Below are 20,262 nucleotides of genomic sequence, written 5' to 3'. Positions count from 1 at the left end.
GTAATGGCTTAGTGTCTCCATAAACAACACACTTTTGCAATTTTAATTTAGAAAAATTAGATATGACATTTCCTCACATTCACACAATCCTTAAATTAACCTTTGGAGCCTTCACTAATTCATTGCATATACCCTCACATCTGAAATATATGACTACATGTTACCAAACCCTCCAAATTTCTAAAGTGTATGCCTCATTCTGTCTCTGATTCCACATTGTTGGTCAATTAAACCCCTTTCAGTTATCGTTTGGAATGCTTGTCATTTTTATCAGTTATTATTTTTATTAATAAGTTGATGGTCTATAAAATTCCAGGCACATAAGTCAATCGTTATAAAATTGTACAGTGATGTTGCATGATATTGTAGTTCAAGCTCCTCATAAAATGTCTTTATTTTGCGGGCCCCTTTTCTCTCTCTTTGATGTCCTTCTCTTTTTAACATATATAAATGATCAGTGTTCCTAGTTTGAGGTTTTATATGAATTATGGTTTTTTTCATTACCTTCAAGTTTTTACTACCCGGGGTTCTCGTTTCTTTTCCCAATTATTTAGTCTATACAAATATTTCAAGGTTTCTAAAATTGACAAATATATTAAAAATCCACTGTACATAAGAAGATGATGATAGCTTATGGGTGACATATGTTCTCTCCCTAACTTCTGTAATTTCAATATAGGTAATTTTTGCTACTGTTTTGATTCCCATAGAAAGAAGTATATAGAATATTTCTTTACCCATAAAAACTTTCTAGTTATGAATTTTATAATTTTTAGTTCTTCTGTCGTTTTCTATACTTTTCGTGTTAATGCACACATTTTATGGTGATGATTTTTTTTGTACTCGTGGTGAAATTGTTTCCTTCATTTTATGTATTTTCCAAATTTTCGAATTTTAAATGATGCATGCATGTTTATGTTTTAGTTGTTGGTTTCTTATATATTGTTTTTATGTGGAAGCATCTTTTGACTTTACTTGCTTCTTTTGATGCAGATGTAGTAATTACTAGTCTATATACATTGGTTGCATATGTAAATAAACCAGTGGGAAAATTACCGATTATAGTTACTTCTCTTAATTCTAAGTTTCTTTCGTTATCTCGAGGATGGGGTGGTAAAGAAGAAGGTGTGTGGCTGTTAGCGTTTTCTACTAAAAATGGGACTGACCCTATTTCATATCAACTAGGTTCTACACTTCATTCTGAATTTCATGCTTACAAATATGTTTAGAAGGGATATTATGAAGTGGAAGTGTCGAGACTCAATACTACAAGTTATTCAAATACCATATTTGAGTATGAATTCTGAAAGTGATCCCCAAATTTTGAAGCATCTAGTAGATGAATATAAGGTGTTTGTTGGCCTTAGATTTTATTTGCTAACAAGATTACGTTTTGCAAGATCCTTTTCATGTCCAGACACCAAGGTGAAATACATCTGTATTTGTCTTCTAGCGTCTACAATGCTAGTGCAAGAAAGTAATGATACCAATGATTTATCTTCTTTTTCTTACCAATGAACCTAAGTTTGTGAATGAAATTGTAACATTACTATGATTTGATCATGTGGTTCCTAAAGATATTCATATTTTGGCAATATTGGCATTAGGGGCCCTCTATCCAGATATGTTTTTTTTGTCAATGCTTTTAAATGTCATCACATTAGAAGGAAATCATGACATCTTACCTAGTCTAATGTAGAAGGAAATATGTTCCCTTTCCAGTGAATCATCTTATTGTTCGGTATATTTCCTAGAAGCACTAGTTTCTCTCAGAACAATTATTGTTTCTTGTTCTTCTGGCTACACTGCTTTAACATATATGGGTTTAATGTCAACTTTGCTCCATATTCTCAAATATTTGGATCCATAACACATGCACATGGTAATAATTCTTGTGCATATTCTAAGGGCCTTTATGGACTATAGTAATCTTGTTGTAACCTCCTTTAGAGATTTAGGAGGCTTCGATAGCACCATAGCATGCTTGAAGATTGAAGTCTTCCATTTTGAGGAGAAAGGAAGCAGAGTGGAGAATCATAATCGTGTTCGAAGGGACAGTCTCCTCAGAAAAATGTTGTTGGGTCAGAGGCAACACAGATAGCTAAACCTAGCACATTGGTTGCTTATCATAGAATACTTCTTATGAAGGCTTCGCTTCAAGGTATGGGTCAAAGCATGGAGCTGGGTCACAATTTTTGGTGAAATGAGGGCGCATTTTTCTGAAAATTGGATGCTTAATCAAGAAATTTTAAGGGCTTTATTAAGAAACTTTTAAGCACTCAGTCGAGTAGTTAAGGCGCTTAAAAATAGCTCGATCGAGCATTTAAATAAACTCTTTATTGAGCCATTTTCTACCCTATGTTAAAAGCTCAATCGAGTTGTATCTTTCGATCGATCCATTGGCTCGATCGAGCATTATTTATACTTCAAATAGTCTAGTCCCGACCTATGCAAGTTATTTTCTTGGGACCGCAAGAGGAAAAGGAATTCGAAAGAGGATTTCTAAGCTCGACCGAGATGGAGGAAATCAATCCAGTTACCCTTCAACCCTACAAATGGCCTAGAGGCTCAAGCCGAGGTTGGTTTATTTTCATTTCTATCTCTTTTATTTAATTTGTTTCTATAAAATAAAATAAATTAATTTGAAAAAAAAACTAACATACAAAAACTACAAAAAGAAATCCTAAAAGTCTACATGAAAACCAGAAAAAGAAAAGAAAAAAAAAATAAAATTGAAAACCGCAAAAGACAACTTAAAAAACCACCAAGAAAACCCCTGAAAAGCAAAAAAAACCTTTAATTTAGGTTTTAATTTCATTGTATACATTATTTCCAATATTAATATGTTTATTATAAATATTTTCTATGGTAAATTTTATTTTTAATTATTTTATGTTTTAAAGTTTTCTTTTTTTAGGATTTTAGTGAAATACATTTTCTAAAAAAAAATATTTATTGTTATTAAAAATGCATTTTAAATTTCAAATAAATTTGATCAGAAATATGCCCAAAAAATTTCAAAACATAAAATAATTAAACTATAGAACTCCAATAAATAAATAAATTAGGAACTTTAATTTAACATAATGAATATGGTTGTTCACAATGAACCTCTATTAAATTAAATAAGAAGTTGTATTCATTTTTTGTTTTTTAATAATAAATATACTAATTTATTTTATAAAATTAATTATACTTAAATAAAATATTTTAACCAAATTAAAAGTCCAAAACAAAATATTTTTATTTAATTAAATTTTATTAACCATATATATAACAAAATAGAGAATTATATATAGCAAAACTAACATATACATTTAACATGTTTTTATATATAATATAACATAACTAAATATAATTATAAATATATAATTATAATATAAATATATATAACGTCTAGTATAGAACACTTAACATGTATATATATATATATATATAGTTGTAAAGTATAGCATAACTATAACTACTATATATATACAACATAAGTAGATATATAATTATATAATATAACATAGCATGTAATATAACTATGTTATATAGTTATAGTTATAACATTTCAGATACACACATATATAACATTTAACATAGTTTTATAATTATTTAACATAATGTGCTTCATAATTTAACACAAGATGAATTATGCTCAACAACTTTTTTGAAACTCGATTTGATCTATAAAATGTAATTTTCCTTAAAATTTTGATTACTCATTTGTAGAATTTTTTGATATAATGATACATGACAACTATATATCTCATGGTTCCCACCCTTATTAACTTTACTAATTGAGTAATGATTCTATAACTCAGACTTCCTATTTTTTATTTAACTATATAACACAACGTAATATATATATATAGATGTGTGTGTGTGTGTGTGTGCGCGCGCGCGCGTTTCAACAATGTATCATTGATATATACATTAAATTCATGAAGAAAAGTGCATTTAAAGTTCAAATGTAAGCATTTTGACTCTTTTTTATTTGTACCATATCGTTTCATTATATGGTGTGTTGTACCATAAACATTGTATTCATGTGTTTGCACCTAGTACATGTCATGTGTCAAAATCACACATTATAAGAACTTGTCTTATGGAGTATTTGGTTGGCATGAAGTTTTATTAGTTTTGTGAATAGGTTTATTTCAATTTTTTACATATATTTAAATATTTCTGCTATATGAATAAAAGGCATTATTTATAAATGGGAAAAAGTGTGAGTTACATTTTCAAGAGCACTTTTTTCGAATGTGTTTACCTGGATATCAATACTTTTGCTGATAATTTATCAAAATAGACACTCTATTTAGTTTAAGACTTTAGCCTAGATTATTCTACTTGAGTTTATAAATGGTTTTCTTGTCAACATTCTTTCTATTTCAACATTTTTTTCTTGGATTAGTTTATATTTATTAGATGTAATTTACAGAGCCATCCCCTATACACCCCCCCAACCGCAGCCCGTTAGAGTGTTGGGGGATCTACTATACATGGTCGGGCTAGATCATGTAGCCATACTAGAGTGTCTATTCCACTCATAGGTCCTCTCTCTGACACAACTGAGAGTGTCAAAGACAATGTTTCTCTCTCTGTTTATGATCTTGCTATAGATAGTGTACCTTCTTCAATACTTGTATTTATTTTGACATAATCATCAGTATGATGCCATACACTAGTACTATTCATTTTATCAAATTCATATGCATTCTATTAAAACACCACATCCCTACTTGCAACAAATCTATGGGAACTGGGATCAAAAAACTTGTATGCTTTTTTATCATCACAATAACCAATCAATATGCATTTGATTGACTTTGCATCAAGTTTTCTTCTTTCATATTTTAGAATATGAGAAAATATATTGCAACTTAAAACTCCTAAATGACTCACTTTTTGTTTATACCCATAAAATGCTTCAAAATGTGTTTTAAGATTTGAACTTTTCATTGGAATCTTATTTTACAAATAAAAAATAGTATTAATGGCTTCACCCCAAAACCATTAGAAATATTTTTACCTTGAAGCATACTACGTGGACATTCTACTAGTGTTTTGTTTTTCCTCTCAACAACTCCATTTTGTTGAGGTGTGTGTGGAATAAATTATTGTAGAATCCCATTTCTTTTACAATATTGATTAAATTCTCTTGATTTATATTATCCCCTCGATCAGATCTAAGATTTTTTATTCACTTTCTTTTTTATTTTTCCACCATAAGTTTGAACTCTTTGAAGTACTCAAAAACATCACTCTTCTTTCTTATGAAATAAACCATGTATACCTATATCTATCATCAACAAAAATAATAAGTTACCTTGCTCCACCAAGAGACCTAGTTTGCATAGGTCCACATACATTAGCATGAATCAATTCAAGTATTTCTCTTTGTGTTTTCTCTTTATGTATACGAAATTCTTCTCTATGTTGCTTGACAAGTACACATGCTTCACATTCAACATGATCATTATTCATAACAAGAAGACCTTCAACCATTTTTTTTCTTTTGAAGTAACATTAAATCATTGTGATTTAGATGCCCATACATTTAATTCCCTAACTCTATTTTTGACACTGCTATAAATTCTAACACTTGATGATTCCAACCCTTGATCACCTATCTAGGTCACATTTAGCTTATACAACCCTCCAACTCTAATACCTATGGAAAAGCCTTATAGTGATCCTGAATGTCTTTAACAACACACTGTGATTTAACAAATTCCACCTACAAATCTTGGTGAGCAATAGTAGAAATAGAAATTAAATTATTTTTTATACCAGGAACATATATCATATTATGGATTAGTCTCTCTTATCCATTAGGAAAATTCACACCTATTACTCCATAAAATTAAAATTTAAGTGATCTTTTATCTCCTAGGTAAACATATGGTCCATCAATTTTCTCATAATATTCATCAAACAAATCCTTATTACAAGACATATGGAGTGATGCACCAAAATCAATGAACTAAGCATTCATATCATCAGTTTTTGTAGAAAATGCAACATCACAAACAAACAATCCAAGATTTTTAAATCCATCACTTATTGAGGTGTCTCTATCAAAAAACTTTCTGTTATGCCTTATGTTTCTTTGTTTAGACTCATTATATTTTGTTTTATAGCAATATCTTGAGTGGTGACCAAGTTTGTCGCAATAACAACAATCATCATTTCTCTTATCATGAGTTAGAAATTTAGATTGTGCGATACATTTTTGTTTGCTTGGAACTTTCCTCCTTTATTCTTATCCCATGCCTTTCCTTTATATGGCTTTTTACCCTTGGCCAACAATGGCAAATAAGGACAACTAGAGCCCAAATTAAATATCCTCATTCTTTCTTTCTCTTGCAGAAGGATTCTTGTCAATTCACTGAATGTAAGGGGCTTCTCTCTAATTGAATGGCTTCCAACAAAATTTGATAATCTTGCACTAAGCCATTTAATTTGATGGTGACCAAGTCAGTACTGGACACCATTTCACCAATATCTCCAAACCTATCACATAAATATTTGACACGGGAAACAAAATTGCTTATATTTTCATTTGCTTCCATTTTATAGACAAAAGATTAGTCTTGAAAAATAAGATCATGTTTGTATTTGTTGTTTCATAAAACCCTTGAGCACATCCCATGTTTCTTTGGATGTCTTGCACTTTGTGATGTGATGCGAGGAATAGTGTTTTCCTTTACAGACATTCGCAACAATACGTTTGTTTTTGTCTCTCGCTTCTCCCAATTTGGAACAGAGGATGCAATAGTGGGATTGGGCTCATCCCCACTCACTATTTACCCCAAGTTATAACCCTCAATAATTGTCAACAACTTGAATTTCCAATTCACATAATTTCCTCCATAAAATTTAGTGGATTCATTCAAATAAGTATCAGATTTGACATTTTTAAATGTCTTCAATTAATAACAGAGAATACACCAAATAGCAAATAATCTCATATCCAAACACCAATCATAAGAAATACTTTCTTACTTTATTACAGCACCATAAAAAAAATCTACCAGCTTCATTTTACCATTAAAAATTTCTACCAATTTTTATTTATTTAAAACTCGTTTCCCCACTTAAAAGAGGCAAATGTTTTTAAAATCCTTATGTCTCCTCACAAGTAATTTACCTTCCATTAATAAACACAACTATAAATTATTTTCACCGTTAAAATACCACCCAAATGCTTCTATATTGAGACTTTCATGGAAATCTTTTCCCTTTCATCTAATATCTTTTCAAAATAGGTTAGAACCCATTACCACTCAAACAATTATAATAACCCACGTTAATTTAAAACCGACTTGAATATTAAACAAGGAGGGTTGCGCGGTAGCAAGTCCCTGCTTTGAAAGAGCGTTTAATTTGGGGGAGCTATTTTGTTTAGTGGACAAATTTTGCTTAAAGTCTTATTCAAATTTGTGGTTACTGAAACTATAGGATTTGGTTGGAAAATAGATCAAGAAATTGGTTGGAAAATAGATCAAGAATTTGGCAAATATATTGAGCCCCAGTAGCTAGGATAGATTCAAAGGCTGATGAAAAACTAGTGGTTGATATTGAACTAGTCTCAGCTTACCTTTGTTTGGATCCTATCGAGCATAGTCAGTCTTGGGATACATACACCCATTTCTTCCATCAGGCATGGGCAGATAGAACACTTTAATTAATTGTTTTTACAATGCACATAGTCTGTGAGGTAAGTCGTAGTCCAATAGACGGACAACTCCAACGAATAGATAGTTTGAGGTGCACCTAGAAAGAAAATGGTTTTTATTCTAACTGTATATAATCATTTGGTTCTCTGGAGTTAATAATAAGCACAATTATGATTGGTTATTAATAGTACAAGCAGGCAAGACCCAATCAATCAAGTAAGACCTCCACCAAACCTGTAGTCGTTTTTTTGATTGCTTGGCTTCTATCGCTCCTGGGACTGGTTTCTTTGGGGTCCTATCTAACCTACCGTGAGCTTTGTTTCCTCAGCAATACACTCATAGAAAAGGAGAAGTAGGACTCTCTTTCCCAGACTAGGGCATTACCAGATCGATACCCAGGAGCAGTTCCTAGTCCATAACTTTATCTATCTAACACCTTACCTACTACCAAGAATAGAGGTAGGAAAGGGAGGAGCTTATCCATAACGAGCTTATCCATATCCATTCATTGTCAATACCATATCCCAGTCCCATATCCATTTATAGTATAGATTCGGAGCAAAGGTAAGCCCCCGTACTAGTTTCATATCCTTCAGCAGGAGTAGATGTAGCATATATTGTTGGAGACCCACCAGCAAAAGGTGATCCACCAACATAAGTTGATCCAGCACCAATGTTAGTAGATCCAGTAGCAGAGACAGTGACAGCTTAAGTCCTAGCTGTAGAGGGATCTTAAGTAGCATAGGCAAAGTTAGTAGCAGATCCAGATGTTCCAAATCCACCAAGAGCAGATGCAGTTGACCAAGCACAACCACTAGCAAAGGCAGATATATCTATGTTACCTCAAGCAACAATATAAGTAGATCCAAAACCAACAACAAGGACAATTGCGCTAGCAGTTCCAGATCTAGTAACAGATCTAGCTGCAGTACAACAAAGTATTATTCAAATTTGTAGTTATTGAAACTACAGAAGTTGGTTGGAAAATAGATCAAGTTGGTTGGAAAATTGGCAAACAGATCATCTCGTTGTAGCTAGCATCCTGAAGAGACTAGAGCAAGTGTAGTAGAAACAATAGCAAGGGCTATGGTAGCAGAGACAACATATCCAAAAGCATATGTTGTTGATTTAGCGGCAGCTTATTCACTAGTACTATTGATAGTCTAAGCCCATGGATGCATAGAATCATAATCCTAGAGATCAAGTGCATGCCCTCATTACTGGGAACAGGAGCTTATGCCTTCACACCACCACTTGCAAAAGCAAGGGTTGTAGGATCATCCACCGACTTCACAACTAACATGAAATATTAGACATATTGGTTCCTAAAACATTGAAGAATTTAATTTTTTCAGTAGTCCTAGTGAATTTGGGAAAGAGACCAACCTATTCTATTTATAGGACAACTTTTGCTTAAAAACTTGTTGAAAGCAGTTGTTGAATTCAAAGACACCCAAAGAAATAGATAGTGGTAGACTTGTAGTGCTACTTTCTGTTCTTGTTGTCATGGAAGGCAATAAAGCTAAATCTGATTATAAAGCACAAGAAATGATAGAAACAATTAATATGCATTGAAACAAAAGAAATTAAGGAAAATAAGTGAATCCCCATCCATTAGCAACTTAAAAAGAGAAAATATATTGAGTTACAGAACCCATTTCAATTTTCTTGAAATGCATTCTGCCTACCAGATCCATCTACTGTCTAATCCATCGAATTTTCCACAACTTTTTTGGCAGCTCCCTCCAACATTTGTTTATCCACATCCTTCGTTTCCCTCTTGATCAAATAATCTGTTGGTTCTCCCATCTCCCCAACTTTCTCATTGTTATTTTGAGTGTACCAATCTTTGCATTGCTCATGCCCTGTCTCTGCAAAGATAGTGATGTTAGTGGATGCAGAATAGGGAGGAGCTAGAGCTAGCTATGTTCTAAATGTGTATAGCTAGATAGAAGGTAGGATGGGTATAGAGAGAGATGTAGTTAGTATGAGTGGTCTGGAGTATGAGCAAAATGAGTCTGAGTATGATGGCTGGGGATAGAGGAGATCTATGGCAGTAATAAAAAACTAGATGGGCAGCAAGAGAGGTTGAGTGAAGTAGGCAGTAGGAAGGTCGATGGAAGGCATTAAGAGGAAAGGACACTTCCCCTCTCGTTGGTCGAGTGTGCTAAAAAGAAAAGAAGCTACACTTTCACCAGATGAGGCAAAAGGAGGAGGAACCAAGTTCAATTGGGAATAAAGCAAAGGGTCCAAAATGGTTTGATTCTCCATAAGTCTTACACCAATAATTTACAAGTGGATGGGATAGACTCAATGTTTATATAGCTTAAGGATCATTCTATATAGATATCCACTCTCTCCCTTTGAGAGAGGATCAAATAAACAAAGAAATCAATAGTTTTCGGGGCTTTTTTCCGGAAACTCCATGGATCTCTTCACTTCCCAATAGGATGTATCTCTCTTCAGGAGGGAAAGGTTGGGAAAGTGATTGTATAATTTGTGTGGCTGAGATCTTATTTAAGAAACAAAACAGATGGTTGGGTCGAAAACACTGTAGCACGAGGCCACAATATATATCACTTGAATTGTTGATTTCTTGATAACTATCAAAGCTACAAAACAAACCTCCTCTTTCTCCTTTGCATCTTCCATACTAAGATTTATGTTTTCCTCCATTCTTTCACTGCTTTTAGGAGGCACCAGTTAAAAAAATGGCAAATAAATTCATGCCAGATATGACAAAATATAAACCACGAAGCAGTTAGCCTTTGGACTCTAGAGACATAATTGTGTCAAATTTTGAACATTATTTTAAGAAAAAAGGACAGATGCATGTAGGGACCTATAAAAACAATTGTAGGGACCTCACAGTTTGGACACAATTATGTGTAGAATCTTTCCAAAAAAAATCAAAACAGATAATACATTATCAGAAGCTACAAGATTGTTCCTGACCTTTCTTAAATTAAACACAAGCAACCCATTTAGGATTGCCCATTTAACTTCCAACACACATGAATATATCCATATGTTACAAAAGCACCTACCCTAAAGCTTACCATCAAATCAATTTCAACTTTGTAGTACAAGCAACTTCAACTGGGGGTGATGGCATTGATCTATGAGGAACATGGATAACATTGTTAGAATAGCACATTAGTGGCATTTATGCTAGACCAACATATTCAAAATTACAAAGGCCATCCACACTCACTAGCTTGGAAGAACCCGGTCAATTTGGGTTCATGAGATGAAGTCCCTGTTCCAGAATCTGTATAGCAAATGGGAACCCAAAATGGGTTTGGGTACCCTTGCCACGAGTGTGTATAACCATGCAACATAGCTATAAACTATATTTTATGCTCCACACAAGTGAACTACAACTACCCTAAAGCTTACCATCAAATCAATTTCAACTTTTGTAGTACAAGAAACTTCAACTGGGGGTGATGGCATTGATCTGTGAGAAACATGGATAGCATTGTTAGAATAGAACATCAGTGGCATTTATGCTAGACCAACATATTCAGAATTACAAAGGCCATCCCCACTCAATAGCTTACAGAACCTGGTCAATTTGGGTTGATGAAATGAAGTCCCTATTCCAAAATCTGTATGGTAAATCGGAACCCAAAATGGGTTTGGGTACCCTTGCCCTGATTGTGGGTAACCATGTAACATAGCTATAAACTATATTTTCTACTCAACACAGGTGAACCCATTGCTTCACAATCTTGTAACACGACTGTAATGGAGGATCAAGTTTGATGATATGTGCACAACAAAATTTCCAAGTAAGATAACAGCTATCAGGGATGAGAATTTACATGAGGATATTATTTACTGACATAGCTATAACTACATAATAGATTATGGTCGTCACTGTGAGCTTGAATGAGGAACCATTGAACAGGCACATAGCAGAGCTCCTATTTTTTTAACATCGTTTATATCCAAGCACTCCCTTTGGAACATGTACCTTTAAATCTAAAGAAAATTTTGAAACAACTCTCTTGAAACTTACCTTATGAAGATGAAAATTAATCCATCGCAACAAAACCTTCTCAGGAGCTAGACTCATGAGTTCCTCCATTTCCTGGTATTTTATCATGCACATAACCATTAGAACATGTAAAACAACCTATTGCATGAAGTCCATGTGGAATTATAGACATTTATAAGAACACTTCAAACATTATGTTTGGAAGCAGTTTATAACACTCAATTCTATTATTTTCTTATGATAGTGTTACCTTACTATCATCAACCACCTCCACAAGCTTGGGCGTTTTCTTCAAGTCAAGGTCTGCAAGAAGTTGTATCTTACAAAAATCCCAAGGTGTTAGTGAAGTTTCTTACCTGTATAGATTCAAGTACTCACAGTAACAAATATCTTGCCACATTGATCCTTCTACTAGCTAAAATAGAAATTGGGCCTGATGAGATCATACCTTAATAATTTGAGATATTAAACCAAGTAAAAGATGAGGCTGTAAAAGCAATGCACAATTGGAAATTAGAATAAGTAGAAAATAATGACGCAACTAAACACCAAAACTGTATGTGCCAATCTGAATAAGATACAACAACCCATGAATAATATGGTAGCTGCACAGACAACTTTCCCCATTGAAGGCTAATAGACCAAGAATAACAATAAAAAGCAAGGCTACAAGCAATAGACTCCTACTGTGTGGTGACAAATAATCTATGGATATCAACTAATTTGAGTGATAATAAGTACTGATGCATTTCAATATAGGTTTGTTCCATAACTAAAATGAATAACATTGTTTGACATAAACTTTGGATCCATTTTAAATATAGAATATGGTGGAAACCTAGGGAGGAAAATGGGAGAAAAACAACTATTTTTAATAGGAAAGAAGCCAAAGACAACCATCGTCACATAAATACAATTCAATATCCAGGTTGGACACAATTATGTGTAGAATATTTCCAAAAAAATCAAAATAGATAATACATGATCAGAAGCTACAGGATTGTTCCTGGCCTTTCTTAAATTAAACACAAGCAACCCATTATATATTACCCATTTAACTTCTAACACACATGAATATATCCATAAGTTGCAAAAACAACTACCCTAGAACTTACCATCAAATAAATTTCAACTTTTGTAGTACAAGAAACTTCCATTGGTGGTGATGGCATTGAGCTGTGAGCAACATGGATAACATTGTTAGAATAGCACATCAGTGGCATTTATGCTAGAGAAGCATATTCAGAATTACAAAGGCCATCCCCACTCACTAGCTTGGAAGAACCTGATCAATTTGGGTTCATGAGATGAAGTCCCTGTTCCAGAATCTGTATGGCAAATGGGAACCCAAAATGGGTTTGGGTACCCTTGACCTGAGTGTGGGTAACCATACAACATAGCTATAAACTATATTTTCTTCTCCACACAGGTGAACTACAACTACCCTAAAGCTTACCATGAAATTAATTTCAAGTTTTGTAGTACAAGGAACTTCAACTGGGGATGATGGCATTGATCTGTGAGCAACATGGATAACATTATTAGAATAACACATCAATGGAATTTATGCTAGACCAACATATTTAGAATTACAAAGGCCATCCCCACTCACTAGCTTGGAATAACTCGATCAATTTGGGTTCATGAGATGAAGTCCCTGTTCCAGAATCTGTATGGAAAATGGGAACCCAAAATGGGTTTGGGTACCCTTCCCTCGAATGTGGGTAACCTTGCAACATAGCTATAAACTATATTTTCTGCTCCACACAAGGGAACCCATTGCTTCATAATCTTGTAACACGACTGTAATGGAGGATCAAGTTTGATGATATGTGTACAACAAAATTTTCAAGATAACAAATATCATGGATGAGAATTTACACGATGATATTATTTACCAATAGAGCTATAACTACATAATATATTATGGTCGTTACAGTGAGCTTGAATGAGGAACCAATGAATAGGCACATAGTAGGGCTCCTATTTTTTTAACATCATTTATATCCAAGCAATTTATTTGGAACATGTACCTTTAAATCTAAATAAAAATTTGAAACAAATCTCTTGAAACCTTCTTTACAAAGATGAAAATTCATCCATCACAGCAAAACCTTCTTAGGAGCTAGACTCATGAGTTCCTACATTTCCTGGTAGTTTATCATGCAGATAACCATTAGAAGATGTAAAAAAACCTATTGCATGAACAGTTACATGTGGAATCATAGAAATTTATAAGAACACTTCAAACATTATGTGTGGAAGCAGTTTATAACACTCAATTCTATTAGTTTCTTATGACAGTGCTACCTTACTATCATCAACCAACTCCACAAGCTCGGGTATTTTCTTCAAGTCAAGGTCTGCAAGAAGTTGTATCTTACAAAAATACCAAGGTGTTAGTGAAGGTTCTTGCCTATATAGATTCAAATACTCATAGTAACAAATATCTTGCCACAATGATCCTTCTACTAGCTAAAATAGAAATTGGTCCTGATGAGATCATACCTTAATAATTTGAGATATTAAACCAAGTACCTTAACAATTTGAGATGTTAAACCAAGTAAAAGATAAGGCTATAAAAGCAATGCACAGATGGAAATTAGAATAAGTAGAAAATAATGACGCAACTAAATACCAAAACTGTATGTGCCAATTTGAATAAGATACAACAACCCATGAATAATATGGTAGCTGCATAGATAACTTGCCCCATTGAAGGCTAACAGACCAAGAATAACAATAAAAAGCAAGGCTACAAGCAATGGACTCCTACTGTGTGGTGAGAAAAAATCTGCGAATATCAACTAATTTGAGTGATAATAAGTACTGATGCTTTTCAGTATAGGTTTGTTCCATAACTAAAATGGATAACATTATTTGGCATAAACTTTGGATCCATTTTTAAATATAGAAGACGGTGGCAACCTGGGGAGGCAAATGGGAGATGGGATTCTATCAACTTGTTCTAACTTGGGATGATAAGTTCATGGTCTAACTTCACCATCGAGACCCAAAATAATACTTCCATCTACGAGGTTGGCTCAAATGTGCTTCCTTCCAGATACAGTGTCAAACAAAGATGCCGAAAAGGTGTTAGCTCTCCGGAACAAGATCATATAGTTAATTCCTACTAAATGATATTTCTAGAATGAATCAAACCGAGATTCCTTTGGTAGTTCCCAAACACCCCATATCATTCTCAATCCTAGAGAGAGTGAACTTATAGAGCCAGTAGATGAATATGATGTATTAGAAAAAATAATCACTAGATATAGTGGTCTCGTTTCCCTAAAACTAGATTTTTTTTCCTCTCATCACAATCCAATTTATTCTTATATGATTTCGTCGTTGAAAAGAAATACATATTGAAGTCAATAAATATAACTCATAAGAAAAATATAGTAGAAGAAATATATATATATATATATATATATATATATATATATATATATATATAGAGAGAGAGAGAGAGAGAGAGAGAGAGAGAGAGAGAGAATTAGCCCAGAATCTGCATTCCTTTTGGGATGCATAGGATAGTAGTAACTAATTTAGTATAACCATAGAGTTGATCTTCACCTACCCTTCCTTCAACTAGATCTTGGGTTCCAATATTGACCACTCTACATCCAATTGCCTTCATAGAATTGAGAAAAAGAGTATGATTTTCATTCCTTTCCCATGGGTTGAGATTTTTCTTCGTATATATAGTGCTTTCATCAATCGTCACCGGGACTGCCAAATTGATCAATTTGCTACACACATTCCAGATAATAAAATGAATTGTCTTCATTTGCTATCTCAAAGAGATCATTTGTGGAGGGGTCGTTTGGAAGGTATCTCTTCATCATGGGGTCATTTTCAAAGCAATTGTTGATATGTGCAACATAAACCTTCTTCTCAGACTCACTAATGGTATGAAGCAAGGTAGTTGTCACTACATTCAAAAAGAGGACGATTTTCTTGAACCCCATTTTTGGTGCTTGCACGATTTTGCAAATTAAGTTACATCTGCACACAATAGACTTCTGGGTTAGATAAACGTTGCTCAATTAAACAATTAAAAAAAACTCCATTGCAATTAAACTTTGCCATAAGTAAAATAAACTATTCCAGGCCTTCAGAGGTCTAGGATGCACAAATGGAGTCCTGCTAGACTGGACTCCCATCTTGATATGGTGGGAATTGAACTAGTTGTTGCATAGACAGAACGAAACTCATTGGAACAATGGCCAATTCTATATGTGTCTTTAGTAATGGGATTTTAAAACCAAGGAAAGGGGGAAAGGCAATGGAAGGGGTAAAGGAAATATCTTAATGTCTCAGATAATGCAAAAAATCAGAATGGGATAAGAATATGTGGGACGGCCACATCCACTCCACTAATATGTCACCACACACTTCTGTTATTTGAAGAATATTTATCAACCCGGACAAAGCACTGCACTTCGCCAGCAGAAAAACTTTTACAAGACAAGGTTGTGAATAACTCACCCGGAGAAAAGATTTAAAATCTATCTCTTCTTCTGTATCCGTGTAATATTCTTCAAGAATCACCTTTACTTCTTTCTTTGTTAATAATTCCTGAAAAGCTTTAAGGTTTTTCATCCCCAACGCCAAATCCGCAACTCTGACAATCCCCGTGTCAGTTTTCATATGGATAAACTGCGCATTGATAAAGTTAAGATGATCAGGGAAAAGCATAAACCTAATCGATTATGCAATTGATCTGATTATATACCAGATCCATTTGGTTTCCTCAGAATAGAACCTCTCGAAAAAAAAAAAAAAAAAAAAAAAGCTATCTAAAATATTGCATTTCCGAATTGCAGAACAAGAAATATTTTAACCATTCATTTGGATATTTCATTTCCGAATTGCAGAACAGGAAAGATTTTAACCATTCATTTGGGATAACCATTCATTTTGGATAAGACCATGCAGAGCTAGAGCTCATCAACCTTTGGAACTAGGGTCTGCTTGCGTGTGTGCCTGTGAATATGAATGAACCCACAAGATTTGAAACCGTTACCATCGATCGCCAATTGAAAAAAGCTCTTAAATTCGTTTGAAAAGCTTACATGAGATTTCAAATCCCTGAGTTGGACTTGTGTGCATTGACTTTGGAGCCATGGATTTGAGACCAAGATGCCTACAAACCCCACCATCTTTGATAAATTGTTCAACCATCCACTACCCCTGAGTCTTCAAAGCTCTATCTACTTTGCCTCCAAGCCTTCAAAGATTTATCTACTCTGATTTGCTCTGCTCTACTCTGCACTGGTGGGGAATGAATGGATGAAACAAAACCAAATAGAGCCCATTGCTCTGTACAAGAAATCCATGAAAAAAAAACCCACCTATAGTTTGCAGAAGAGAAATTTGAACTTGCAATGTAAGGGGTAGCATTAGAACCCTCTAGCAATCAAAATATATGAAAAAGGGGAAAACAAAATTTTATAAACCCTTAATAGAGATAAAGAGACAAAAGGATAAAGAACAAAAATTAAAGGAGAAACTCACCTTTTGCAGAGGATATGAGACTCTGCCATTTATTCCTGATGTCATAGTAAAATTTCAAAGTCAGAGAGAGGGAATGCAAATTAAAAAGCAAAGGAAAAAAAATTATTACTACTATTAGCCATTTTGCCACTTGAAATACCCTTTGTCCACTATATGCACTTCAAAGAAAAGAAACTATGAAATTTGATGAGCCCAAAAATATATACAGAGTTTCTAAGGTAAAAAAGTGTTCAGGAGCATAACAGAGAAATTAAAGTTGCAGAGCAAAAGTTTGATTGTTAAAAGCAAATGTTGAACATAACAAAAGTTTGAATCATTAAAAGCAAAGGTTGAATGTAGCAAGAGACGTGGTTGAACATAACACATCATAATGCATGATCAAAACATAGCTGAAGAGAAGGACAACGGTGACAGCTACCAGTGGTTTTGGGATTTGGTGAGCTTGTATCATACACCTCTGCTGATCGATCCTATCTTGGAGTTTTCTATCTCATCAAAGGAGCTTGTGTCATGTCAGATAGGTTATAAACATTTCTTTAGCGGTGCGTTTATGGGCGCTCAACCATATCGAGGGAGGATAACTCCAAGGGCCTCATGAAAGCGATTCAATCTGAGTTTTCCCTAAGTGAGTTGCAATGCCACTCCATTGCAATGGAGGAAAACTCCATGGGCCTCATGCAAGCGATTCAATCCTAGTTTTCCCTAAGCGAGTTGCAGTGCCACTCCACTGTTACTGCAAGAGAAATACTTGCTGGTAGAAAAACACCATAATGACAAGAGATATATCGTGTAGATTGGGGTTCCATGAGCCCTTTATTGACTACATAGAGAGAGATAGAAACTGGCAAGAATATGTTCTGTTAGTGCAAATGGAGTAAGGATTTGTGGCGAAAGGCACTGTACCCATGATCAGAGAATCCTTGATCAACATTTTGGGTAGATTATCAGCATTAAATAAGAGGGGGGCCGGACTTTGATAAGGAAATGGACACAAGAGCTGATGATCAGATTGGTTCATTGCAATCCACAGTAGATTTAGGTTCAATTCAATTCATTGGAGTCTTTCTCGACTAGATTGTTGCCTCCTCACCATTCTTATGGCACCATAGAGACTCATATGTTTACCATAGAGTATCCATAGATGCAGGTTGGCCATAAAGCGTTTGATCATTGGGGTTGGCTGCTCAAATTGGATGGGTTGAGGGAGCTAATAAAAAAATATGGCATAGCATAGTAAGGACATAGTAAATAGCTCAAGGGGCTTGATAATCTGATCCCTTCCCGGCTGCAAGAAATGAATGATTGGCATGCCCGTTGGGCTCTGCATGATTATTGCACTCACACTTCCGCTCTAGGATTATTGCCGATTTAAAGAATTATAGGACTTTCGCTCTAAGATTATTGCCAATTCAGAGAATTACAGGGCTTTCACTCTAGGATTATTGTCCATTCAGAAAATTGTAGGGCCTGTAACCGGAATTCAATGAGAAGGTATGTATTAATCTTACCAATGTTCCTTAGGTGGTTTTGTTCTGGGTTTGGTTCTGTATTAGGCTGGATGGACTTGTGCCAGAGCAACATGTAGAGTAGGCAATATGCAGAGTACACATTGCAAAAGATACAATAGACACATTGCAAGAGACACCATAGACACATTGCAACAGGTGGCAACTTCAAAGACTCTTCAAAGACTAATAAATGCCCAGGGAAAGCCATAGACAAATTCTAGGAGCAGGAGCTAGCGTTTCTTCATACAGCTAGATTAATGTTAGCATTAATCGATATCTCCGAAAAGAATGAACCAGAATGAATAGACAAAGGCAAGATAGTATATGCTTTGAGACTCTCTGCCTCAGGAAGAGACCAAATAAGACCACAAATCACTATTGACTTAAAAAAATTGATTATACTCAACGAACGGTCGCTAACAAACAACTCAACTAATACTAACTACATCATTTTCGATTACTATAGTCTCATGCCATTACCAGAGGACAAAAACTAATAATATTTATAATATACCAAGCCAAAGTTATTTCATGCCAACAACACACAAAGCTTTCAAGAATACTTTTTATTTTTGGAACTGTAAAAATAAAGGGAATTATTCATCTACAAAGGAAACTTGGCTCTATTCAAAGCTGAAGGGCTCTATAATGTAGCACCAGGGGTCAGTGGATAAAAGCAAAGCGATGAAAACAACACTTACAATATTTGCAATGGCTCTTTCCACTAACAGAAGTGGTTCCACATTTGACCGACTTCACAGGCACGGGTTTCCATAACCTCCAAATAACAAAAATCCCCGGAGCTGTCTTTAAAGAGACTTTTTGGAAGCTTTTCTGGTGGTTTTTTCAGTCAAATTTCTCTAAAATCCGGCAGCAATTTATTGAAATCGCAAGTTTGATAGCTAATTTCTGCACAATCAAAGCGTCCCAGGGGTTTTTCAAGGTGCTGAATCCAAATATGCAGTTAAAAAACCATTTTAAATAATACAAATCAAGATTTAACCTCAATTTTTTCCGCCGGATTCCGTCACCGAAATCTCCAAAAAGTCACACTAAAGACACCTCCAAAATCCCCTGGCTTCCACACGCAACTATGAATCCGCACAAACTTCAAAACAAATAAAAGATTTCAGAGCGTTGTCAGCTCTATCTCTCACAATGGCTCTGACACCGCATTAAACATGAATACTCACACAGAAAAGGTTGAAGATTGAATTCCCGGTACTGCAATTTATACACACAGCCAGCCAAAGATTTTACAGTCATTGTGTAGACTACCATTTATTTTCTACTTACAACAACGACTATTAAGTTTATTGTCAGCTACAGAACAATCGTCGATTATACTTCATCGTCATGTGAATAGTACTACTGATTATCATTCTGATACTATGATATTAGTCTACTCTAAAATTATCAAGGTACAAAGATTTCAACGACATCATCGTTGGAAAATATGATGAAATGATATTTTTTAATTATATATTTTTTCTAATTATTTTGATTATTAATATAATTATGATCAAACTAAATAGAAAAAATATTCTAATTTAAAAT

Source organism: Pinus tabuliformis, chromosome J, assembly GCF_031772625.1.
Source record: "Pinus tabuliformis cultivar Carrire ecotype Pingquan chromosome J, CPIR1, whole genome shotgun sequence".
NCBI classification, from domain to species: Eukaryota; Viridiplantae; Streptophyta; class Pinopsida; order Pinales; family Pinaceae; genus Pinus; species Pinus tabuliformis.
Note: the sequence above shows the minus strand (reverse complement) of the source record.